The sequence below is a fragment of the Lepidothrix coronata genome, unplaced genomic scaffold (assembly GCF_001604755.1).
Source record: "Lepidothrix coronata isolate B3197 unplaced genomic scaffold, Lepidothrix_coronata-1.0 Scaffold83, whole genome shotgun sequence".
Lineage (NCBI taxonomy): Eukaryota > Metazoa > Chordata > Aves > Passeriformes > Pipridae > Lepidothrix > Lepidothrix coronata.
In genome coordinates this window covers 2,302,116-2,329,363 of record NW_016690263.1, presented here as the reverse complement: position 1 = coordinate 2,329,363, position 27,248 = coordinate 2,302,116, and the positions used below count along the sequence as shown (strand labels likewise).

At 35.4% G+C, this 27,248-nt stretch overlaps 1 protein-coding gene and 1 long non-coding RNA gene across 4 annotated transcripts in view; both read right to left on the bottom strand.

The window, feature by feature from the left end:
• Positions 1-27,248, bottom strand: part of PRKD1 (protein kinase D1) — a 123,368-nt gene that overhangs the window by 69,790 nt on the left and 26,330 nt on the right. The gene's annotated exons all lie outside the window — the stretch shown is intronic.
• On the bottom strand, positions 59-10,166 carry LOC108500020. Its single transcript, XR_001875740.1, has 3 exons — positions 10,096-10,166; positions 8,153-8,158; positions 59-69 (listed from the first exon to the last, which is right to left on the bottom strand). It is a non-coding gene; the product is annotated as an uncharacterized LOC108500020 (long non-coding RNA).

The window sequence follows — 27,248 nt, the reverse complement described above, 5'->3', positions numbered from 1 at the left end:
AATGCTGGGAGACAACATTCCCATTGCTTATTTTAAACAATGCTAGGACCCAAACTGCCTGGACATCATCTGAACGAATGTGATGTGCCACAGTTCGAAATGTATCAGGAAGCATGCAGTTAAACCACTGAAAAGTTTCTGTGATTTTGGGCCAGTGCTTGAGCCTGTATTCTCACTTAGGTTTATTCTACAGATATATTTTTAGAGGTAACTTCAGAGAATCATTATCATTTGATACATTCCTAACATCCGTTAAGTTTCTTCATGCATTACTGTGGGCAGTGCCATTCCTTATTTACTTTCTTTTTACTTTTTTACTACAAGTCTTGATTAATTACATGTTCTATAAAGCACTTGCTGCCTGCAGAATAGAAGTTAGTAAGCTGTTTCCAAGTGAGCCACCAGAAAGGAGCAAACTTCTTACTGACTTCTTTATGATGTAAACAATATTTTAGATAACAAATATTTTGTTATGTACAAATATTTTGCTAATTCTGTTTGCAGCAGTGATCTGCTGCAGAAGCAAGATTCCTTCATCTCTCTCAAACCAGGAACAGAGTACATTGCCCACACACACTGACTTGGACAATGAAGATCCACAAAGCAAAAAGTCAGGGTAGCTCCATCACAAAGTATCTGTGAAAAAGAAAAAACATGGCCACGGTGAGACATAGGAACATCGCTATTTTGGAGACAGCCTGAACTCTGAACAACCTTTTCATCAGCCTTTTTCAATACAGATTGTTCCCTGTGGCTATTCAGGACAGGAGTTGCTTCCTTTGCATAGTATCTTTAAACAAACAGGTTTCTCTTGCTACTTAAGCTTCCTGCCACTGTATGTTGGCTTGCCTTTTCTCACTTAAATTGATTGCTGACAAAAATACTGAGTATACATCATATTACTCACGCTACTTCAACGCAGACTTTAAAAACTCCCAGTTCAGGGCAAGCAGTCCTGAGTCTTCTCTCACTGCTCTTGAACCGAGTCTGGCAAGTGGCTGCTGGCTGGGGTCAACCCACCACAGCTCAATACAATTAACCATAAGAAATTTTAAATAATAACACTTCTCTCTCAAACAAAGAGAACTTTAGCATAATTAGTGTAACTTTATTTGTACTACCACAGGACACCAATATAACTATCTCCGTCTCCATTAAAAAGATTGGATTTATTTTTCATTGAAAATTCTATGAAAGCATTTCATTCTCAATTACCACATGTGATGGATTACCAAAAATATGGTGATTATGTCTTGGAAGTTGATTCTCATTAATACCATACAAAGACTACCTTAATTTAAAACAGCCCTTGTCTCTAAAGTGTAATCCATCTTCTCCAAGAGTTATATCTTTTTCACTATTACTTCTTCAGCATTTTGTGAATATTCTATTATAGCTTCCAATGCAATGAAGATGATGCAGCATCAAGAAGATGTAAAGGAAAAGTTCAATATCTCAGAAATTGAGAAAACATTGAAATAATTTTGTCACGTAAAAATTTTAAAAGTTAAGGTGCCGTGCAAATCAAAGCACGCTTGTGTAGCTGACTGCTCTATGACGTAGATTAGAAGGTTAATTCAGTAGAAACATTTAGAAAAGTAATAATAATTAAACCACAACAATGAGACTCAAAAGATGAACTGGTCTTTGCATCCTGTTGTTGTTGGCAAAAACATTATTACATCTACCATATCTGCATATGCTGCATAACTTCCCTGAGAACTTTCACAAGCAGAAGCACTGAGGGAGAGCAGCAAACTGCTGAGAGTTTGGGAGCACTGCTCTAATAACGTCAATCCATTAATGCCTTGTCTCTAAGACAACAGGGGAACCTCAGCAGAAAGGTTCACACAGTTCCTGTACATGTTCTCTGTGCAGCCCAACATTGTCCACCCCTGTGCAGAATTATGGAGCTTCCTGTAAAACGTTTAGGAGAAGAACGTGACAAGTGCCAAATTGCTGACAGGCATCCATTTATGTAGCTAATTCACAAACAGATTGGATTTCTCACCAAGGATGTTGAGAAATGGAGCAGAAAGTTTCATGCCCTTCAGCAAGCAGGCAGAAAAAAGATGATGAATCACTAACAAAATCAAATCTTTCTCCTAGTTCCTTTAATCCAAAAAAAGTCTAAAGACCATAAGTGAAAAGTCTGTTGCTCACAAGCATTGACTGTTTCTGAAGCTGTAGTCTTACCAGTTCTATGCCATATATTACATCTGGGAAAACAGATTCCTAATTTCAGTAAGATGAAAAGAAACCAATTCTACAGCCAATTCCATACATTATTTTATAAGTAGAAAAAAAAAAAACAACCAACAAAACAAACAAAGCCCAAGCCCCCATTTCTGCAAGAGTCTACCACCAGATGCTTTTCAGCTATCTCTGACCAAGCATTACATCAATTCAGGACACTCAGTCACCAGTCACATCCATCACTCAATATGTATGGCCAGTCTTCCAGAGCGAAGATTTGGTAAAGGTCATTAACCCTTCGAGCCTACGCAGTGGATTTTTTAGGTGAGACCCAATAGACTACACAGATTGCACAACACATAAACTACTTACATACAGTCAAAGTTTCTGTGTATGATATAAGAGATTTAGACAGATCTAGTAAGGGTAAGGGATCTACAGATCACTCACACTTCTGTGTACCTCTATTCTACTTTCAAAATTGACTTAATTTCCTTCAAGATAGATGCCAGTCTACATAACTGCTTAAAGATAATTTTTTTTTCACAGAAACAGAAAACAAAATAGCTCCTATCAAGAGTACCTGTTTTAAATAAAGAATTCCCAAGTATATGGTTTCCTCCTGAAAAAGCAGAATTCCCTCAAATTTTAAGTAAAGTATTAAGATATATTTTGAAAATTAATTACTCTTTCATCCACTCCCAACATCAATTCTATATTCCAGGAAATATACTAGGAGCCATTTGAAAAATACTTGGTAAGGGTTCTCTTCTGCTAAATTTGACAGAAATGTGAATGTATAAGAAGCCCATCGGTTCAGCTTTTAGTACTAATAATTAGTTTGCTCCTTGGTCAGTTGTCAATTTTACTTCCATTTATTAATAACTAGGATCCTTATTAATAAAGGACAAAGAGACAACACAAAGTAATAGGATTACTGTCACTCTAATCCTATAAGGAACATAATCTGGAGGGAATTATAGCAGAAGAAAAGGCTGAGGCTGCTCATGTGGGACACCAGTTTAGCATGAGCACACTAGAACCAGGTCTGTATTGGGTGTCAGATGACTAACTTTTAATAAGAACTCATAACATTATGTTACACACATTAATTCCAAATTCCAGGTGTGGCTTAGAAAGCCAAAATACTAAGAGAAAGCTGTCCAGAACAAAAGTAAAGAACATTAGGACAAAAATGTCTGTAAAACATTGTTTTATGTAAATTTAGCATTGCTTTGTAGCTCTGAGTAAGCCATGTCATGGGAAATTTGGGAGTCATTGTCCACAACACCCAAAAGGATTTTCCTTGCCAAACACCTGTTTAGGGATAGGAAAACAGCATGATTTATTCTTTTTTAAACACAACAAAAATGGCAGCTTTTATATAATAATACTAGAGATATATACACCTCTAGACAGAATCACTCAGGAAGAGGCCATTTGGGTTCCAGGGCTTTCTACCTGAAAGTTTCAAATGTGGACTGTACAACTCTTCAAACACAGTTCTAATCATGAGACTAGGATCAGTAAAGAAATGGAAACCAGTGGGATCACAAGCAGGTCACAATAAAGTTTTTGTCTCTGTTATGGGCGCTCACCAGAAACTGGAGATTTAAGAGATAAAAATCCCCTCCCCAAACACTTTATCAGCAATACTGTTTCTTAACAGAAGTGTTTGTAGCTGCTGTGGTTCCATCTGCAACCAGTACTTCCTTTAATTACATGTATTCACTGCAGGAAAACCTGTCAGCACACAGAGGCATAAAGATTCAACATATGTCTAAGCCTTCTGTGAACCTAGAAACACTTTGACAAAACAAGGAAAATAATTTAAAGAGAAGCATGCAAATAAACCTTAAGGAGAATTATTTTTTTAATTGCTTTCAAAAAAATAAATGCATTAAACAGAGAAATTGCCAGGTTGCAAAAGGAGCTTTAAAGTGTGTATCTCATACATATAGAAATACAATGCTCAAAACAGAAATTTGATAGCAACAGATATAAATAGAAACTTAAGAGTTGTAGAAAACCACTCAGGAAAGCCCAAAGATATGTGGAAATGTCACTGTCAGCATACTTAAGGGACATTAAAAGTTTTGCTAATACTTTAGGAACAAAAAGAATTTTAGCAATTCTACCACCCATAAATATTTATCAATCACTTTCCCCTTTTGGGAAAAGATATTATTGGATGTTATTAATTAAACTCTTTGCATTCTAACATCAGTTGATATGGATGTTGAAGAGGCCTCACTGAAACCGCACAGTCACATTGTCAAGTCCAAAAAACTCTAAAACGAAATTGAAATAGCTGAAAAGTCAATGGTTGGGTTCTGGAGTAATCAAGATGAGGAAAACTAATATGCTGCTCTTTATAAAGGGACACAGAGATGTAGACTTCTCACAGTAACAGAACAAATGAAAACATCAAGGACAGTACTACTATTTTACCTTGGCTTATGGAAAAACTAGATAACCTGGTAATGTAACAAGGAGACTGCACAAGTATAGCTTAACGGCAACACAGATTCAGACTTTGCAAAATATTACATCAGACACGTGGCAACATGGAATACAAGCTGCTCTGATGTAACAGGGACTCTATTCTGAAAAGCAACAACGAAATTTAGCTTATGTAGTGGGTAATTAGATGACCATGTATTCTTAATGAATTGGTTTTGCCATAAACTTGGCAGTATGAAAGAATATGGATTTACCACCTCTGCTTTTGGCACTGATGCAACCACAACTGGAAGTCTATCCACATCTAGTATTTAAAATTCAAAAATTTTAAATTCAAAAATTTCTCCAGGCCACTGGAGAAAGGAATCAAGGAAGAATAACAGAATAATTAAGGAACCGAAAAACATGGTCTCCTGTACTTGGCAGCAGAGGATTAAACTGTTTAATTTCTAAAGGCGAGCCAGGATGTGATTTGATCATTTTTGATAAGCATCAGTACTAGAAAGTGAAATCTCATTATCTATTGATTTATCTGCCTTGCAGACGAAGAAACTGCAAGTTCCAATTTCTGACAGCTGAGGCTATGTAGAATTAGATTACACAACAATTATTTTGCTGGCCCAACGTCTTTTTTTGCTTAATTTAAGTATCTAAAAATCTATGCATCTTACTGAAAAATCAATATGGTCATGCTATTTCGATATTATTAGATTTCTGTTTCTGAAAGAGGCACTCTATTTGAAAAGGAGTTAATTCAGATGACTCCTATGGCTTTCTTATAAAAAATATTAGAACAAGTTATCATAATGTCATAATCTGCAACACTCACTGTCAGGCTAAATTGGATAAAGCTAACAGCTTTATTGGGACTTTTCTCAGAGCATCTTTCTTTTTCAGACTCAGAACATCAAAAGAGGTATTTAATACATTAGGTATCTGATATTATCCTGACACTCATTTGGGCATTGACAAGACCTCTAATGTAACACTCAGTCTAGTTCTGTGTATTCAAAGAGAGTCCAATACCAACACCAGAAAAAAATTTGCAGAATGCACTATAAAACGCAAGATTTAAAGAGCTAAGAGCTTAGGGGAAAGAAGACAGACCGAAGGAAATTTTGACAGTCTTTAGTTCTGCCTTTAGAGAGGCAGTAAAGAGTATATATAAAGGGACTTAACGTTCAATATTAAGAATAAAGGATAGTTTAACACTGGCAATGACTTTTTAGGGAGCTTGTGGTATCTCCATCACTGGACATTCTGAGAACAGGTTAGACAGAGAAGAGTGCAGATATAGGTGATCCTGACTTGAAACATGAGGAAAGCCTTTTAAGTCCTTTCAAGTCTGTAATCTACAATTGCTTTCAGTTCAGAGTAGGCAAACTATATAAGGTACATTCCTACAGTTTAATGTTCCTTTCTGTGTCACATTCCTGTGACTTTCCTTTCTGATTATCTAAAATTCCAAGTGTAAGTTCAGCTGAATAAATACTTCCCCATTTTAAATCCTGAACTGTTGTGTAGAGCTCCTCTGCAACGTTACATAGCTGTCACATTTCACAAGGGAAGTATTTGCATCTTAGTGTGGGTGAATACATGTCCACCCCCATCTAACTAGTACTGACAGATTATTTGACAGTTTAATTTCAGTCAGACCTATCTGCCTCAAGAATATTTTTAAACATCAAGACAAAAGTTGCCTTAGAGTTTAATGTGTCTGGGATGTGCATCTTAGAAATCTTATATCTAACACATGAAATGAACACAGTGTCAACCCCAAATTCCTGCATGGGTTTGATTGTTCAAATATCCACTCCCATACAGTCCTACTTAAGTATTTAAATTTCCCAGTAGAGAATTTCACACTCACTAAATTTCACCTCTCCTCCTACAATGGAAATTATATTTGACAGTATTATTCTCAGAGACAAGGAACTGGAACTTTTCTCATGGTTCTGCCCCTCTGACTTTGGATGTTAAATAGGTTCCTCCCTATTGTTTTTTATTGAGATTGAAGCTCTCCTGCTGCTAAAAAATCATAAATGCTTTTGTGAAAACATATTCACTTAATCACATCTCTGAATATTTAATTTCAAGTGTTGGCTCCTGCCTTCTTGCAAACCCTATTTTAAAAAAGTGGGCTTTTTAAATGCACTTTTCATTTATTGTGCAGTGCTACAATTTTCAGATGCAGAAATGTGTTCCACAATTGATGCTGGAACTTTCACGAAATTTTTTTCTTTTTTTAGAGTCATCATCCTAACAATCGCTTAAACAAGGACACAAAATAAAAAAATAAGATTATTTTTTTATTACTTAAATTCAGAACTGTTAACTTACAAAGATGCAGAAAAGAAATTTACACAGAACAAAAAGGTGAATCAGTTCCTTGAAGCTACTGGTTCACAGGGTATTTTCATACAGAATACCATATTAAAAATATATTGCTTACAGCAAGGAAATGATGGCTTCCTGTCTTTTACTGAGAAATTGAAGTCTCTGGCATTAACCACAATATTTGAAGAGCACTACAAGCAAAGTCAAAATTCTATTCCTGCCAGGGGATAAGCAGCTGTCTCAAACTAAGAAAACTTTTTGGACCTTCATTTAGCATATAAAGAAACCCTTCCAAGTTCTAATAACAAACGAGTCATTGTAAAATAATCTCATTTGCTTGAAGTCTCAGCCATTTGGCACCCAGCCAGCTGGGGGTGAAAAGACAGACACTTAATACACAAAGATCCTAGCAACTACAAGTCTGCAGGGAGCAGGAGATTGTATTGCCAGCAGCTAAGTGAACAAGACCTCAGATATTAAAAGGGAATATACAAAACTCGGTTTTCATGGGCTGTCTTAGTCTTTTGGAATAGATCAGAAGCAGGAAGATGGGCAGTAATGTTCATAGTCAAAGAAACCTGTATGTGATGTAAGCTCCATGACCATAAAAATGTGGAGTAAAAATGTCAGGAGACTAACTTCTGATGAAAGGAAAACAGAGGAACCAACACAGCCAGCCTTATTCATCACCATTTTAAAACCTAGTTATTCAGTTGAGCTGCTTGAATTTTCGTCTCCTAGTTGAGACAGTCACCTTTCCCAGCAAGACAAAAAAAAAAAACAAGACTGAGTTTTGTCGTCTGAACTTTCAAATTCTCCCCCCATCCTCACCTCTTCTTACACAGCAGAAGAAAAGAGCAGCAAGCAAAGTGACAAGTGAAAAAAAAAGGAGTAATTTCTTTTTTGACTCAAAAATACTGGTGGTTAATCCATTTAGTTCTGATCACATGCATTTTTCTTGAGTATGGCAGCAAGCCATGAATTCTCAGTGCCCCCTACAAGGAATAGGGATGGCCTGTGGATTCTGACAATACACTAGAGTCCAAACCAAGCCAGAGCAGCTGCAGCTGGGCACTTCTGGTCTACATTCTTTATGTTTGATACCCACCCGGCATTTTCCATGCCCAATATTGAACATTCAAGGTGCTCCAAACACAAACATCTACTGTTACAAGCTCATTACGCACATACCACCTAACAGCCTTCATGCCACCCAGGTCTCAATATTTTTACCCTTTCTTCCTGCACTGTAGGGGGCACTGTTACCATAAAAACGTTTATCATTTGGAAGCATAAATCTAAGTATTTTCCCACAGCATGCTCAAATGTTTTGATTCTCTACAAGTGGCAGTGTTCTTATTATGCATCACCAAGCCATGAAATCATGGATGGATGTGTTATTAAGATTATGACAAACACATCCTTTCATTATATCAGATCCTCTGTAACTGCATAGAAAAAATTTGGAGGTTTTGTCCCTGCAATGTTTACAAAAATACTTTAGAGATAATATTTGTCCTTCTTGAATGGCTTCACTTCTTTTCCTCACAGCAACAAATACTTTTACTCAACTAATTACATATTATCAGCAGGTAATTTCACTTCAATTACTTCTTGCCTCTAAAGCCAGCAAGTGCGCAACTGTGTGAGAACAAAGCTATCAGCATTTCAAATAAGCCCTGATCTGACTGCAGTTATCCAGCATGCTATCTTGAACTGCCAACATGTATGGCTTCAAGAATAACAAATGACATTTCAGAATCCTAAAGCAGTCACTGCAGAATGGGTTATAACACCTTTGATTCACTTTATGCAAGGTACCATTAGAAGCATATGTTGGTCATCAATTGCTATGCTCCAAAAAGGTAAGTAAGCACTTGAAACTGGATACGATGCATTGACAGACCAGTTTGACTTTCTGGAATTTTCAGCAGGGTAAAATAACAACCAAGGCCATGATTTTTAAAAGCATCTGGTAATTGTTCTTTTGCATGCCAAGTTCAAATTGATTATTAGGAACTAGATTAATCTGGTTAACATTCATTCCTTTTTGCTGTGCTGACCATCTGTAACCCATACCACACTGAATGTAATAAGAAAGCTAAAAAAAAGTCCGATGAGAAGAATCATATATATGACTGTCCAATAAGTGGGTGCATGTAAGCAAAGTTTCTGTTCTGTATGGTCAATCATATTTTCCACACCAAATGATTCACCAGCATCATCATTTCTACCACTGTTAACTATGCACAGAGGAAAAAGATGTTTGTTTTATTATTCACAAATAAACTCAAACTAGTAAAATGAACAAAAATTAACAAGTAGCAAAAAGAAAGCTTGATGAAGTAAAAATAAAATGCCTGTATTATTATGTAGAGTCAAATCTGAATATAGACCAAATTATTACAGCCAGAAACAATTCTGCATGCACAGATGTGGAACCATGGGCAGGTGCATTTTCAAATTACATGCACATTTACATTGTGCTTCTTGGTTTCTAACCATTCTCCCCCTCCCCACCCACTGGTCCCTCTTGGGGCCAATCTGATTAGAGATTGAAGATCATCTCAGCCCACAGCCACAAACTCGGTTGTTGCAAGTTCTGTTTACAGCCTACAAAAGTCTGTGCAGATAATCTCCTACGAAAAGTAAAAAAAATCACCACTCGGAAAAAGTTACAGAGAAAGCCATAAAAACTGATTATTTCCAATGATACACCACAAAATACAGATATGTGCCGTTTCAGAGATAATTAAATAAGGAGTAGTCTAGAAATACTCTGTGCAACCATCTATTTTTATTTTCTTGTAAAGGGAAGAAGACAAAATGCTTAATATTCTTTAGTGCAATGATAATATGTCTGTCATTCCTCATCGTTACTCAAACTCATTCCAATTTGCAAACTTGCCTATATTTTGCTAAATCTCTTGTCTTAAATGAAGTCCAACTCCTTTTTTGTTCTAAAGATTTTGCAACCACATAAGTGGAGGAAAGTGACCACTTTGCAGTGGTTGCCTCGTAAAAAAAGGCTGGGCAAGGACAAATCACCCACAGCTTTGTCTGCCTACTGGGTATAACAACCAAAGAGTCCATGCCAACTTCCCCACATCACATCAGCCTCCTCCTCCTTTCCCCCTGAACTACAGCTGGCTTCGAGAGAAAAGCACTTGATTTTACCCAAAAGCCCACACAACCAAAACAATGGAATCATCCAATCCTGAATGGAACTGGTTGTATTTATGAAAAAGCTGAAGGGAAAAAAAAAAAAAAAGAACAAATGATCTATGCTGTTAAGAGGAATTATTAAACAGAAAGAGAAGTCTTCACACTGGGATTTTAAAAAGTAAAAAAAAATAAAATAAAATCTGCCAATGATTACTTCTGCCAAGCTGGAAAAAAGTCCATCTTGTTAAAATGAAATATGCATAAATATACAGGAGTGACAAAAGACTATTTTTTTGCTTTGAGAGCACTATAATTTTACTTAAATGGTAGGTGTTCTTTCTAAACAGGATGGCATTTCAAAGAGACACCCAATCCTGTATTTCAAATGCAACAGTCATCTCTGAAACAGGGGCTTCAAAAAAATTTCAAAATAGCAAGAAGCAAATTATAAAAAAAAACTTATCAACTCTACTTTGAATAAAAACAGAATCATGAGGAAACAAATGTACCTCTCCCTTCCCCCCTTCTGCTTCCTCCAAAGTCTGTGCCTGCACAAAGATATAAGAAGACACTAAACCACAGAGTCCCACGCCTGCCAACCGCAATGGCTAAATAACTTGCCATGTATCAGCACCATTTTACATGAATGTATTCCCTTGAGATTTGGAAATAAATAAAAAATGTATATAGCAAAGTGGTCACTGAAATTAAATGAGAAAGTTTTAAAAAGCTTTTAACAATTAATTATTCTTTATTGAAAAAAGTGAGTTTTTGTCTTCATACTATCATACAATGCATTTCTTTACAGTGGCTTGAGTAGGTCATCAGGTCAGATTGCTTTTTCCCTAATGATAAAAATAGCAAACTTGCTACATAGATTATTTTTACTAATTGATTCTAATTGTTTAACCTTCAAATAACTATGGTTAGAGGAAGAAGAAAAAGGAGGGAATATGGAGGATAAATTTAAATAACAAGAACAGTAAGTCTGGTCAATGCCAGTGAATGAGTGTGATGAGAGGAGAACAGAGCACAAAATTCCTTGAACACTGATTTCAGAATTACAAGGAAGGAAGATCTTAGTCTCATACCCAGCAACTACTCCTCTCCTATCCCTAAGGAAGAGCAGAAACAAACATTTTAGACTCTGTCTTCCAACCAGGGTTCTTTGCAAGGCCTGAGAGTGTAGATATTTATATCCACAATTACAGTATATCAAAGGCCACTGATAGCAGTTCAAATTCAAAGACTTCTTAGGTTGCTACTTTTATTTAGCAATTTCATTCATGTCATGCTTACTTTTTAAAAAATATTGTGATATCCTTCATACACTGCTATCTAGTATATGAGCTAATACATCTTTCCAGCACTAAGACACAAAAAAACCTTTGTTTGATTGATTTTTAATAGACTGATAAAATCCTAACACACCTAGGCAATGGTATCTTTTGTATAGTTTTTAGCAGCTACAAGATGTAGCAAGGAAGCTACAAGATGTAGCAAGATGTAACAAGTATCCTAGGAACAGGTCAGACATAAAAGTACAAGACAATCTAGTAGTGTTACAGACTGCTCAAAGGGAAATGAAATGACAGGCTAAAAAACAGGATAGACATGGACTAAATCTAAAGACTTCCAACATCTGTAGCCTGACTTCTGATCCAAACCATATAAAATTTTTATTTCTACCAATAAGATTTTTCAAGTTTTATAATTTTTACAATTTTTGAAATGCAGTGGAAAACTAGGCTTCACTAGATTCTTGCTGTCATCTCATATACTTCGGGTGTGTTACCAGTACAATCTAGAGACACTACCTCTCTATCAGGCAAACAGAAGTTACAAAACACTGATTTAGGCTAGCAACTCAAAAAAAGAGGAGCCTATCATGTCAAGTAACCTCTTCCAGCGTCTTTTAAACACACCATAAATTCCTTCAGAAACAACTTTTGTGTTCACAATTACTTACCAATTTAGACATCGACACTCTGCCTCATCATATCCGGCGGAAACATACTGTTAAATTGTTAAACAATGGCCTGCTGACCTCACATTCAACAGAAACTGAATCATAAAAGAATGTTTTGAAATAGATTTTGTAAGTCAATTAACAAAGATGATTTCCACTGAAATCAAAATATTTGTATTTATAGGAAAGCCAAGATAGAAACATCTAAGATATGCTATATGAGGATACAAGGTCCGACGGTAATTTTGTTAACCTACACACTTTTACCATGAAGTACAGTGTTGCATTTAATCGAAACAAACCACAGAAGCCAAGTACAAGAATGGAGACGTGCCTCTACAAACAAAAATCTATACCTTTGATTCTAAGCATATTCAATAGAGAGGGATCATGCTCTAGGAAAAAGCACTGGTAAAACTTCAATGTGTGTATAATGCATAAACCCTACACTCCCTTGTCAATGAATAAATAAATAAATAAAATATCAAATAGATTGTTTGGAAAGAAGATAAAGATATTGTAATTAAGGAAATAGTGTATCTTATGGGATGAGACAAAGTTTTGTTTGGTTAATCTGTCTCGATGAACTTGAAAAAGAAAGTAATAGAACCTTACAGAGATATCAAGATCTAGAACAGAAGGAAAATAACAAGAAAAACCAAGATATGGCCAACAAAAGTGACTATCAGGTGACTACGAAGAGAATCAGGCTGCATACTTAAAAAGATGTGGATAGTTTTTCCAAGTAAAATCTCAGGGGCAGAAACCCAAATCTTCTTAAAAGTCAAGTTTGACAATTTCATTAGAGAAGTTAAATGATACAAGTCACTGCAAAGCAGACAATAACACAGGAGATCCTTTCCAGTCCTAGAATCCTATTTAAATGTAAAGGGGGAAAAAAAAAAACACACAAAAAAACCCCCACATCCACATTGCTACTAATCTTACCAAAATACTAAATTATTACTAATCTGTTAATCAGTTTTATCCTCTTAGAAGTAGGCATAAAGAATAAGCTGCTGAGGCAAGGTGAAATCTCTTGAACCAAGCCAAGATAAAAGGTGAAATCTCCTAGAGATTTTCACAATGTTTTATACTAGCCTATCGTAAAGAAATAACGTAGAAAGCATTAAGTTTTACTAATGTGCAAATACATTAATACATATGATAAATAATTCAAATAATGCACTTTTCTTCCAGAAAGTTCTTAAAGATTAATAGTAATATAAACCCAAACTCATTAATTCTACTTTCATCAGCCCAGAATTTTTTTCCTATTGACCTGGGAATTTTTGTAACCTTTTCCTATACAATATACCTATATGCATTTGCATTATAGTAATATATATTTTATATATATATATATATATGTATTATATTCCCTCTGTTGTTCCACTACCTATATACTAAATGAAAATTTAGTTTAGATATTTTTATAACAAGCTACTTCTGTTAATAGCAAATGTTCAAGTGAGTTTTTTGTACACAGAAGATTTATTTCAGAGGTGCCATCTCACAGGTGCACTGGAATTCCAATCTAGACTGACTTATAAGTGCTGGCAAATGAGCTACTGGGAAAAAGAAGGGAAGAAAAATCAAGTAGTGCTGCAGTTGTGATGATGCAGGAATTCAAATAATCCTTAGTGTTGTACAAGGAATAACTACTTGTCTGTCTCTTCCTTTACGGACACTGACAGACTTACGACCACTTCCTTTGCTAATATTTCTCTCTATCCACAGGTTTTAATGTTTTCTCTGAAACCTGGATTAACATACTAAGAAAATTTCAGAGCAACCGTTCTCAACTGTACTTAGCTGTACAGCCACCAGTTATTTTAACCTCAATGAAGGGCTGGCATGATCTTTCCAAATCAATATTTTCCAAATACCGGTTAATGCAGGCACAAAAATGTTACCACTTCTTACCACAGAGTCTAAGACCACAGTTTTAAATGTTTTGTATCTTGTTTTTTTACATTTTATAATTAAACTATATAAATCTTCTCTCATACTTTAGAAAGCCTTCAGACACCTCTACAATAGAGGTGCTAGGTACTTCACCAGGCTTAAGTGCTTCTTTCCAGCTTCATTGCTACCACTGACATCCATTCCTTCTGTGTTGTTTCAAATATTCAAATTGTCATTATCTCCTGCTTTAAGTTTTATTCTTTTCTAGTTTGAAAGTCTTATGGCTTTTTCAATGGGCTAGATATTGCAATTTCCTATTCCTACATGCAATTACTACAAAAGTTTCTGCTTAGTGTTTCTTTCATTCTTCTGCATTCTTCATATGACATCTGCTTATACAATTGTAGTAATTTTTATATTTATGTTTATTTTAATTGTATTTTAATAATCTGAAATTTTATAACATACATTTATTTATTCTTTTTAAAAATTATTTATTCTTATCTAATTATTTCATAACCTCATATCCTGTACCTCCAGCAAGTCTTCTGACAACTCCCCCACATGATTATGTAGTCTAAAGAGACTCAAAGTAAGCTAATCTGAAGAAAATTCATTGGGACTAAGGGTTGATAGAGCTGCATGACTGCATTTAGTCATATGTATCTGCCGAATCAGGTACTTGGAATGTGTACACATACTGCTTATTTTTTAAAAGGCACTTTTCTATATTAACATCACCTTAGTCACTACCTTTTAAAGCAGACAAACCAAACTTACAGAATCCTGCATTTATACCACAATGAATGCAGACATAACAGTGCACAGAAACAAGAAGCAGCATTTTGTCACAACTTGAGGAACAATAAGAGGTATCAGTCCTCAGGGGGTTTACATTTCTTTTTGGGAATTCAATTAATACTTTGTTTTTTAAGCACCTTTTAAGCTGCAGTAACATCTCATAACTTTTGATTATCCTCTGAATGAACAGTGTATTTATTTGCCTGCTAAATCTACCCGACACAATATCTAATCACTTGTTGCCAGAAATTCCTTCCCGCAACAACTTCAATCTTGAAGAAAGCAAAAGGCAAAGCAATGTTGCATTTCAGTCTAAAAAACTGAAAATCAATATCCACTTTAAATTTCTAGAAAGTAAAATCTCCCATTTCTCTTTTAAATGAATGTGATCTCTAAAACATCCGCAGTGGTTTAAGGAATATTCATTTTGCTTTGGCATTTGTGCATAGTTAGCATCATCAGGAAACTGGAAACCGTGGTTATACAAAGTCTTCCCTGTTCTTTCTCCTGCTCCTTGGAACAGGGTTACCACAGCAAAAAGTGAACATCTACACAGCAACTAATGCCATCAGCGTATGTGTGCCATTGTAGTAGAGTGGAGTCCGCAGACAATACATCCAATAACCTGAGTATCATCAGACACAAAGTGTTTTAGGAAAGGTAAAAACAATTTAATAAGAACTTTAGCTGAGTGACCACATGATTTTGCCCCACAGATTTTACTCCAACAGAAAACATTCTCAGCAGAGTATTTGCAGTAAGTTTTAACATCATTCTCTTCAGCCCTCTCTAGTGGCTGACAAAAGTTTAAACATTGTTATACATACATATATGTATGCATTTACATCTGAATGTATGTTTGTATACACAAAATAAAAATAAACCTATGCTTAATATTTGTAAGCATGAAGGGTGGGATGAAAGAGATCACAGTGGCACAGGACTAATATTTTCCTTTGGTAAATCATTATAAACCGGAACGAGATGCACTGTGTCACATGGGCTGGCCCAGTCCAATCTCTCTGAGACATCCAACCTGCCAAGACACCTGCATCTTTCTGGTATGCCTATGCTTAGGTCTGACTTCACACAACAACATAAAAATTTACATTGAACAGAAATATAAATGTCAAGATGTCTGAGCTAGAAGGTTCAAACAAGTTGCCTTAAGAGCAGAAGGATGGAGCAGTAGCAGACTCCTGTCTGTGAGACAGGCTGCAACCTGCAGCTTAGGCTTGAGAAGAAGGAAAGGTAAGGGTCCTTTAGCCATAGGATACTGGAGGAAAGCACCAACTCCTGTTATTCTGTTTCTGCTGTGTGAAAGCACTTCCTGATGTCTCTTGCTTGGCACATCTTGGTAACAAAGCCACAACTGGCACCTCAGCATCCCTTCCATTGTACAGATCACAGCTCTCACGCCACATCAGGGAAAAGAGAAAGGTAAAGTTCATGGGAAAGCACTTTTGTTATCTGGGCAGAATATTTTGCTGATGATCCATCCACGAGCTGCCTGAGAGACCACAATATCAGTTAACTCACATCTTGAGTCCTTTCTCACCTGTTCCACCCACTAAACCACATAAAGACTCACTGAAGCTATGCTTCCACACCACAATAAATACTTGGAGAGCTAGATCACCAGTATTTCATGTTATTACATCAAAGTAATTCTTTCAAATCTGAAACCATACAAGAGGTCACGGTTCAAGCCTATAACGTCCACAGCCTTCCATCATAACCTTCTATAATACACATAAGTTTCCCCAGGGACTTACGCTGCTTGGCACTTATGAAAGGCATCTTCTAAAAGCATGGCTGAAATACAACAAGAAAACACTAAGTCATGAGGGGGACCTCTTTAGAAGGCTACACTATTCAGGGTGCATTTGTTGTAGGCAGGGTCTTGTCCTTGCTTCATCTAGAGGTGCAGTTCTACCTACAGAACCCTATTCTCCAGTTGCCTTCCTAATGGAACTAATTTTAACAAGTAGTCTTAACAATGAGTGAGACAGGACAATGGCCTGCTCCATGGAACGCACCAACACAGAATCATTCAAGTTGGAAGAGACCTTTGGAGCACATCTAGTCTAACCTTCTGCTTCAAGCATGATGGTATTGACAAATCCTCAGAATTAAATGTTGAATTGCCTGATCCAAAACCAGTGCAGTAAAATTTTAAAATAAAAATCTATCATCTCTTTAACATTCATTTTATTAAGATAAGACAATGATATATTTGCATAATACTAGATTTCACCGTAAGTCGTTCCACTGTAACGCTTTTGTTTGCACTGGTAGCTAGGGAATGCATTTCTTACTCCTTTACTGTGTCAATGAAATAGATTATACACCTAAGCTGTAAAACAGATCTTCTCACAACTTAAGAAATAGCTTGGAAGAATAACTGCTTTCATACAAAGACAGAAGAATATACACTCAAAATCCCCATGAGCAAAGCAGATGTCATTAAATGTCTTGTAAGGGTAGTATTGTGAATTGAGAGGTTAAATAGAGCTAACTTGAAAGTGTCAATACATGACACATTATCTAGCTATATAAGAAAAAAACCCCAGATGGTCTGACATCTACTACAAAACATTATATATGTAACCTACAAACAATAAAACAAAACTAAACAAACAAAAAAGACCAAACACAAAACTCAACTCCGTTTTCTCAGGTTTAAAATTTTTCCTCAATCTCAGTATCATAACAAAAATCTTATCTTGCATTCCTGCTCTAAAACTGATATGACAAAAACAAACTGCTAAAAGAAGCACTAAGGAACACTGTGCAAAATGTTAAGTAACTTGAAAAGTTTTAATAAATATTCATGTTGGACCATCCCCTGCCACAACAAAAAGAAAAAAACATAAATAAGCTTTCAGCATAAAACAATCATTAATTTCAAGTGGTACTTAATTAGTGAGTCTGGAACAAATTTACATAAATTCTCATTATAATATAAAGCACATTTATTTCCACCTTCTAAGTAAAGTTAACTGTGGGTAAATTAAGGGTTTGACCTTCCTATGTCAGCATGGTGGTTAATGCTTCATCTCCTGTTTTCCAAAGTTTCAGTTTTCTGACACTGTACTTTCTGCAACAACTCACAATTCTATCAGTAAAATCAGGTATGTTTTGGCAAAAAAAATATTACCAGTGAATTCAACATCTTTTATAGAAATAGTCATTACAATTCTACATATGTCATAGGCAAGCTGTGCTTCGCCTTCCATTTTCCAGACTTCAGGCTACTTCCACCTTCCCCACCATTTTCTGTCTTAATAGTCCATTACCGATTCATTAATAATTAGGCAGAGTTGCTCCTTGCAGATTTAGCATCATATGCTACATTGTAAGTTTACCAGAACAGCTCTAATCTCCATAGTTTATACCATGTGTCGAGTCACACCTGCCTCCCTGCCAGGATCGCCCAGGACCGTGCTACCACGGGACAATGCTACCACATGCCTTGATCAAGCAATTGTTCTACCAAACAGTTTCTACACTATATTCCAAAGACAATATAGACTATGAAACATATATAATAATGTTTTATTTCTTAGTTTCCCTAGGTTTAAATTTCAGTTATCTTCATTATGTCATCCCATCTTGTGAGTACCACTGGAATATTTTAGGAGGATATAAACTAACACTACAGGGTCGCACCTTTCCAAATGCAAGCATAGAGAAGGAGCACTAAAATCCAGAGCATGGCTCTTCCATCTTTGCTGATCCACATGGAGCAAATAACAAACAGCCGGAAATGTAACAAACTGCCTGTGATTTGGCACATCACAGAAGTTGCCCTTACTTAAACTTCTCCATTGCAAAAAGGGGCACAACACTGCACTTGCTTCAGATGTCCTCAACTTTTTTGTCCCAATACATTATTTTACAAAAGACACTTCCATATGAAAGTACAAAGAGCTTATAGTACTAATTTTTATTTTGCAGTACATGTATCTTTAATAGACTCATTTATATGTGCAGGTGACTGAAATTAAAATTTCATCTTTAGTGAAGGTATCAGAAAACAGAAAAAAAGTAAAACAACCAAAAACCTCACAAAACTAAACATACCCAGAAGTAAAAAAAAAACAAAATAAAACAAAACCCCACACTACTAGTCTGATCTCCATGTTTCATAAAATTGTTTGGGGTTTCTCACTTGCTTCATTTTTATCTTCTTTGAGTGTTTCAACAATTACATCAAGAAAACAAAGCCTTAAATAAGGTCAAAGCTTGGAAGGAAAGGATGGTCACCATGAAAAATAGCAAGCCTCTGAAAGAGAATGGTAATTCAGCAATATGGTCTAGGCAGTTATTAGTATCAATGTACTGTAAGCTTTCAATGCTTGAGTGTCTAGTTTACTGTCTGTTCTTTGCCCTGTAATAAACTGACTCAAAATTCTGTTGTTTGTTTCCTCATAAAATTTTTCATTTTTCAGCTGGCACCAGGGACAGCTCAAAATATGATAAAATGTTTTGCCAGATTTTGTACACAAAATCCCATCTTCACTGACACAGGTTTATATCGACTTATTTTCACCTCCTGTACAGATATGCGGATTCTGCTATATATGTAAATGTATCTTGTGACAGTTTTACACTTTGGCAGATTGCAAATGCTGTCAGATTAGAGCTGGTGTCTTTAATAAAGTAAATAAGTTACAGGGAATCACTACAGGAAGGGGCAGTGGGTAGGAATGCCCACATTAGTACTTGGTGCTGAAGCTCTCAGCAGCTGAACAGTCATGCCTAAAGGCTAGGTGTTGCTGCTCATCATATTAAAACTCTGGTTTACATAAAGCAGCAATATATTTGACACTTGCTTTTATCACTTTTTTAATCCCTGTACAAAGGTTCCAGTAGTTCCCCATAAGGTATATAAAACAGAGAAGTAAAAAAAAACCAACAGACAGTATTAAAAAAATCAAGCATGCAAGGGTAGGAAGTGGTACTAGATCACAAAAAAGCTATTTCTGGGCCTCAATCTTCTTTCTTTTAATACTAAACTCATTGTGAGCCCATAGCTGTAGTTCTGAGAATACCCTTGCAAACCGACAAATTTTGTATCATTACAGATTGTTGTTAAGAGTAAGACAGAAATATTTATAGCAACAGCGAGGAGACAAAGCAACCTCCTGTGACAGCCCCAAGCACTAAATCTTCAATGGGTTAAAGGCAATAAAAACACAGAGAGAAAAAACATATATGCGTGTGTGTATACATAAAAACACTAAACATATTGAGTGACAGCTTTCTACGTAATTTCAGGAAATGTATCTAACAATTTCGAGTAGCTGGTTAAAGGTGGTGCTACAAACACCTTCCATGCAGTTATAATCAATACAAACTAACGTTTACCTTCAGCAAACACTGAGGAAAACCCCTAAAACCCACTGGGAGTAAGCATAGCTGCAGACTTAGAATATGGACAGGTGGATGGGTGTATTCAGAGTTTCTTGCACTTTTTAATTCCAGGAATGGCTGTACTTACACACAGAAGGGCCTGAGGAAAGTTCTGCATATAAACAACTTTGAACCAGCAATTATCCAAGATCACATTAGAAAAAAAGAGTTGTGAGCATGTGCAGTATGGAAGAAATGGTGACAAGTCAGTACTCCTAAATGGTTTGCCTCCATGTCTCCTTCTATGGGGTTTTTGGCTTTTGGTGGTTTTTTTCCACAACATCCACTATGGTTTGTTTCCCAGACAAAAATAAAACATTTATTTCCAGAGCTCTTCATTTATTTGCACTTCCTTTATTTGTACACTACCGTAACATTCCTTACCATCTTTTTCTCATCTTACTCGACTCTCTTCCTTTCTGCTTCTACTTCTCAGATTTCTTTCAGTTGCCCTCCCTGACCTAGATCCTATCATTTTACCTCACTTAAGCGTCTTTTGAGATCAATTTTCTTCTGTTCTCTACAAAAAAAAACATTTCAGGGGGAAACACCAAGCTCCAGATGCAGGTAGGTCCTCATACTATCACTAGGCTCTTTAATTCCATCACCATCTCACTAGAGAGCCACAGCACCACCATAGCTTCCACAGACAACACGGCTTCCTGCATTTCCACTTTGCAGAACTAATCATTAGAAGGAAGCCTTCCTTATAGTGAGTTTGAAGATGTTTCAAGTCAGTCACTTAAATTCTTCCCACAGAAGAATTCTGTTGTAATTAACACAATAAAAGGATCTATGGAAATATTATGGTGTTGCAGAAACATTGTTCTACTGCTTGTATTATCCTCTTATCCAGCAACAGTTAAGACGTGAGCCAGAAAGGAGATCATCTATTAATCTATCCAAGGAGCACAATGAGAGTCACAAAACTCTCTGTAACAGAATATAACCACAAACAGTGCAGTTTTTATACAGGTCCCCAAATAACAACATACTCACTGAAACACAACAATAGTTGTAACAGGGACAGCCTACCCTAACATCCACCTTCTATTAACTGCAGTTCTTTTCTACATTACAAACATTTGGTAACGCTGTTCTCAAGTAAGAAATTGTAAAGTGTTGATTTTCAACTACAAAAGATCTAATTTAGTTTTAAAATATACAGTTTAATGTTCTGAGAAAAATCAAGTGGAAATTATACCAAATATGGTATAATTTCTCCATATACCGAATGGAGAAATCTATATTTGGTCCTGACACTAATCTTGAAGAAGGAATGGCAGATGTGACCTTATTTATGAAAATAAGAACTTTCTAAGAACACATTAATTTTAATGCCAGTGTTCAAGCAGAGCTACAATTACTGCCAACATTACCACCAACATTAATTCATTCCAAGAGAATGACTGGACAGGAGGGAAAAACTGGGTGAAGACACACTTTAACAGCAGACTTCATCACTGTTTTAGCCAAATGTGATTGTCAATGAACTTAGAAACAAATTAGTTTTCACTTTATCCAGCTTTGTGAATTCTCAACTATTTTCACTCTTTCTGCAGTAGAATAAACCTCAGTTTTACAGAAAGAAAAATACATTTCACATCAGAATATTCAACAGCTACTCACCAGCACTTTCAGGGTGTTTCAGTCTGTGTTTTGGTGCTAGTGCTCCCCAACTCAAATAACAAATTTCAATTTTGTTACTATACTACCAGTTTTTCTACAGTTTATTTCCTCCTTGCTGACCACCATTAACTTCCAGGTTTTGGTTTTCCTTCTTAAAAAAAAAAAAAAAAGAAAAGGGAAAAAAAACACATACCAAAAAAAACCCACAACCCACAACACAACTCTGTCTAAATCAGTGTAAAAATATCCTTAAAAACAGATATTAGAGTGAAAAACCATCTGTCAATTATGGCACAATAACAGTTTGTATTGATAACTGCAAATAACAGTTCTGCTTTTGGGTCATTTTTCACACATTTTGATGGCTTCTATCACACACACTGGCAAGCTTGAAAGTTGAAAGGTACGATAGCAAAGCTTTAGTGAAATGAGAGCCATCTTTCATACCGCAGTTTTAGGCCTACTAGAGACAATACTAAATGCTGATTTCCATGAAGTTCATCTACTAATCAGGAAACTGCAAGCATTTTTACTGAAGTCCTGCTAGTCTCAAACTCATTTTTATTGCACAAGAATCTTAAGTAATCATGAATATTATAGGAGAAATTTGGGGCTTTGTTCCCATCAGTAACTTCATTTGCAATCTAATTTCCTTAAGAGCTAATGAAGAAAGTGGAACTATACTGCCAAACATTTGCTAGCAAGAGGATTGGCAAAACAGTTCTTGAGTTGAACATCACTAATTTTAACTACTTTAATGTTAAATGCATGTAGAAGTAAAAATAAATCATGGAATAGTTACCAGATTTTAGATTGTAAGTTTACTATTCATTTAGTAATAATATCGAGAAGCTTATTTAAATGAAAAATCCAATCCAATATTGGTGAAAAATCACATTTTAAAAGGTGACTCTAGCCAATAGCTAGACTTTCTGAAAGAAAAAAGCCTATTTAGTTTGCACAGAATTTCTCTCTTTGCAGTGCAAAATCTGAAGTGTGTGTATATACTATAAAAAATAAGAAGCCAGAAAATTCTGAACTGGAAGCAAACCACATCTATAAACATAAAGAAACATACCACAGAATAAAGGACTACTTCTTTTCTTCACTCACACGTCACACCAATTTAGGGTCAGAATCAGTACTTATACAAAATGTCCATACTTGTAATCAGTTACTGTGAACCAGTGCTGAAAACCAGCTCAGTGAATCCAGTTCTTTGTGTATTCAAGGGTCTCTTGACTCTGCACCTACTAGTATCTAGCTCACAGATTATACTGACAGTCACTTTTCTTCCATCAGCACAGAAAATTATCTAGTTTTCTGGATGAAAGATTTGAATAAATAATGCATAGCTGTTTAACGCAAACTATTCATTACATTCAAGATGAAGAGCTCAGTCAGCAGCAGATCAAATTTAGTAACTCCAACAACTAACACAGTTAGTTACTATCATCTTTATACCTCATGTCTATCAATGTGATCTAGTATCATTGACAGTCACCTGTCCAACTTAAATACCACCAATATAGTTTGTCCTTTAATAAGAAAATATGATAATCTATAACAACATTCCTTCTGTAATTTCCACTCCATTTTAATGACTAATTTTAAAAATAATTAATGCTTCTTCTTCAGAAACTGCTTATATGTTTGCAATCCTTCAGTAAACAAGTAAGAGTAAAAATAAGATCATTCCAGTAAAAAACCTCAAAACTTACAAGATATTACAAAAAATTAGCCTTGATAGGCAAAACTGAGGAGACATTTAGCCATGACACCAGGATTCAGTAAACTGTCTAGTTTGTGCTATTAGTTATACAGAGAGTATATGAAAACTGAACATCTGCACTATGAGCTACGCAGTAACACCAGGTTTTTGCTTTTTCTTCAAAAGCTCATTCATACCTGAGACTATTAAGCCCATTTTTCTCTATTACCAGTTTTATTACACAATTAGGATTGAGCAGGGCAACACCAAATGTCTGCCTGTTCACCAGGAGCAAAGAACCCAGAGCACACTGGGAGCAGCAATCAGAATGAGCACAATTGGGAGTCAGCGCTCAAGGCACTTCAGTAGTTTAATCAGTCCATGAGCATTTTAAGTGAGTTATCTGCCACAAGAATGGTGGTATATTCCCAGCAGTGGTTACAGTGTAATTCTGAGCAAACAACAGAGAGCAAAAATGTTTTCGTATTAGGCAATGTGAGGTATGGAAAAAATAACAAAATTTTTTTTCTTTTTTTTTTAAATACTCTTCAGATGGATATCCATGCTCCACTGACACTCCACTGCCTCCAATTCCTCTGCACATTTAAGTCAGTGCTGGATGTGAAGATATAGCCTATATTAAGACATTTGGTTAATAGTTTGGCAATACAAATCTGATATATCTGTACCACCATTTTCAATAACCGCAGCTGGACTGCTCAACAGTGAAGGTTAGCTTTCATCATGCTGGTATTATGTAATCTTAATTCTGTATTACATGATCTTAAATTTGGAAAAATGTCTTAACATTTTCTTTTTGTTTGGAGATATTTTTTTTTAATTTATATTTTGCAGTATTCCAAACACTTGGGTGAAAATTCTCCAAACCAATACAGGTAAAAACATTAACAGTTAATTAACATTAACCATTTCACACTCATTGATAAGTACTCTACAGTACTTAAAGGGTGGGTACAATGAGGACAGAGACTTCCCTCTTCACAAGAAGCCATGTGGAGAAAACAAGGGCAACAGGTAAAAGCTGCACAGGGAAAGGTTCCACCTCAATATAAGTGCTCTCTGCAGTGAGAGCAATCAAACACTGCAATGACCTCCCCAGGTGTATGGGTAGAGTCCCCATCACTGGATGTTTTCAAGATGTGATTGGAGAGGGCGCTAGAAAATCTCATCTAGGCTGCCTTTCACACGAATGGTTGAGCCAGATGATTTTTCAAGATTCCTTCCAACCTGGGCTGTTCTGTGATTCTATGCCATAAAAATATGTCAATCAGAAAAAAAAAATAAAGGAAAATAACTGTATTGACAATATTTTGTGTAATGATCAACCAGTAAAGATTTTGAAATAACATGATCAGTTAAATCAAGTGAACAAAAAAAGCAATTTTTCATGCTGTCTTTGTCACCAGAGAAGAATAAATATAACAATGTTATTTCACTTTTTTGGGTTTACATATACTGGATGTTTTCTACCTGCAAGCCTGCTCCGTAGCTGTCCTCCATCAATTTGGAATGTACTGGAATCATAATTTTCTGCAGGAACCCACTCAGTCTACTTGTATTCAGCAAGACTATAATAATAACACATGGAGATTCTTTTGACTACATATCACGAAGAAGAGGTTCACTGAGATACAATTTTTATTACACCAAACTAAGTCAGAAAAGTAAACCATTACTGAATGGCCTGTCATTCCTGATTTAAAAAAATATTTTGTGACATACTCAACTGCAGTATATATAGCTCCTATAACTGAAAGTAAGATCCGTATCACTTTGGACTTCTAGCAACTCAGACATAAGCCATGAAAAAGCCGATCTGGGTTGGCTTTAATCTGTGCAGAGAACTTAACTACAATTCTTTGCTGATTTCTGATTAAAGTATCTGTGCAGTTTACTTGGTTGGAGGCAAATGACTTTCAGCAGAAAAGTCATTTAATTAAGTATTTCTTTAACCTAAATATTTGAATAAGCAGAGCTTCGAACTTTGCCTTATGGTAGCTAAATCAGTTAACTTAACAAGACAGAGATCCAATAAGTAATGTTTGTTAGTAAGACAAACATTTTAAGTCAATTATTGTAAATTAAAATAAACATATTTTATCATTAAATTTAAGGATTAAAAATTACATGTTACAAAGTACTCAATATAAAGATATCTTTATAAGAGTTACAATTACTTAATTAAAGCAAATTAAAAATACTAGCCCAACTGGCAGTGAAACAACCTATGTGCCAAAATTGTAAAATTTGTAGCATCTAAACAAACAGAAAGAAGTTCTACTTAAAATTTAACTATGTTCATTATTGTCCAAAATTTGCTAATCAGTCCTTGGTGATCACAACTTGTACTGCCCTCCTAGTGAAATAAACAAACAAAAAAGGTCTCTGACTTAGATACTCTTTGTTGTTGATGGAATTCACATAAAGGTTTTATTTATAGACACATACATATGTATATAAAATATTAATGAAGTAACAGTGTTACATGCAGACACTGCCTACTTTGTCTCTTTCACTGGTAAATACATTTTAAATGAGCTAATGGAGACAACACATTTGCAACTGCTGTTGCTTTTTCTCCAGCTTTTATTCACAATTCAAATCTTAAAATAGCTAATCTACAGCATTCTGGGAATAATCTATGGATACTTTACTTAGAGTGTATTGTTTGAGCATCTGGAAAGCTAAAAATCTACTAAATAGCCAGCCCCCTAAACATATGATTAGAGAATAAAAATCTATCTTAGTTGAAATGGCTTGAAACAGTATATATTGCAAACTGCACTTATTTCTGCTGAATATATATATTTTTTTTAAGTATTGATTTTATTTAGTCGTATTTGAAATCTGGTCTGGAAAAGGATATTCACCTCATCCAATCTACTTACTGAAGGTTTAAATTATTCTTGTTAAAAAACTATATAGGAAATGTGACTTTTAAATATTAATTTAATTCCAAGAGATTGTATGGTAACAGTCTGCCTTGGTAATGTCTTTGCGCAACAAGGCATTTGATGGGCACCAAAATATTAATTTCCAGACATCAGCCTACAGTCAAGGTTCAAATAGTTATTATTACAATAATAACAGTGCTTAAAATGACACATTATGGATAGATTGTTTTAAGGTTGTTGAATTTTTTAAAGAAAAAATGTATAATTAATGTTTTATTCATTTGAAAAAACAATTTTACTGAAACTGCTATGAAAAATTGGGTTCACACTGAAATACAGCTGAAGAGAAAAATCTCTTCATAGAGTACATAATGAAAACAAGATATACATTTTATTTAAATTTTTCTTACTGGCACAGCTTCATGAGATGCGTATCTCATTTATATGAGGACATTTGGATGACAATTATAATATTTGACTATGAAATGTAATGACTAAGCTCTAAACTGCATTGATTTACAGACATAATTATTCAGCATGTACCATAGAGTATAAGACAATTAAGTCAGAAGACATATTAATCAAGTTTAAATACAATGATAGTGTGGTACAAACAACATCCAGCAAATTAAACTGTTCTGTTACCTAATATTATTGAAAAAATTCTCAAAATATTGAAAAGAGTTCCTACTCATTTGATAGGACTCAGTCACACCACTACCAAGAGCCTGGGAGG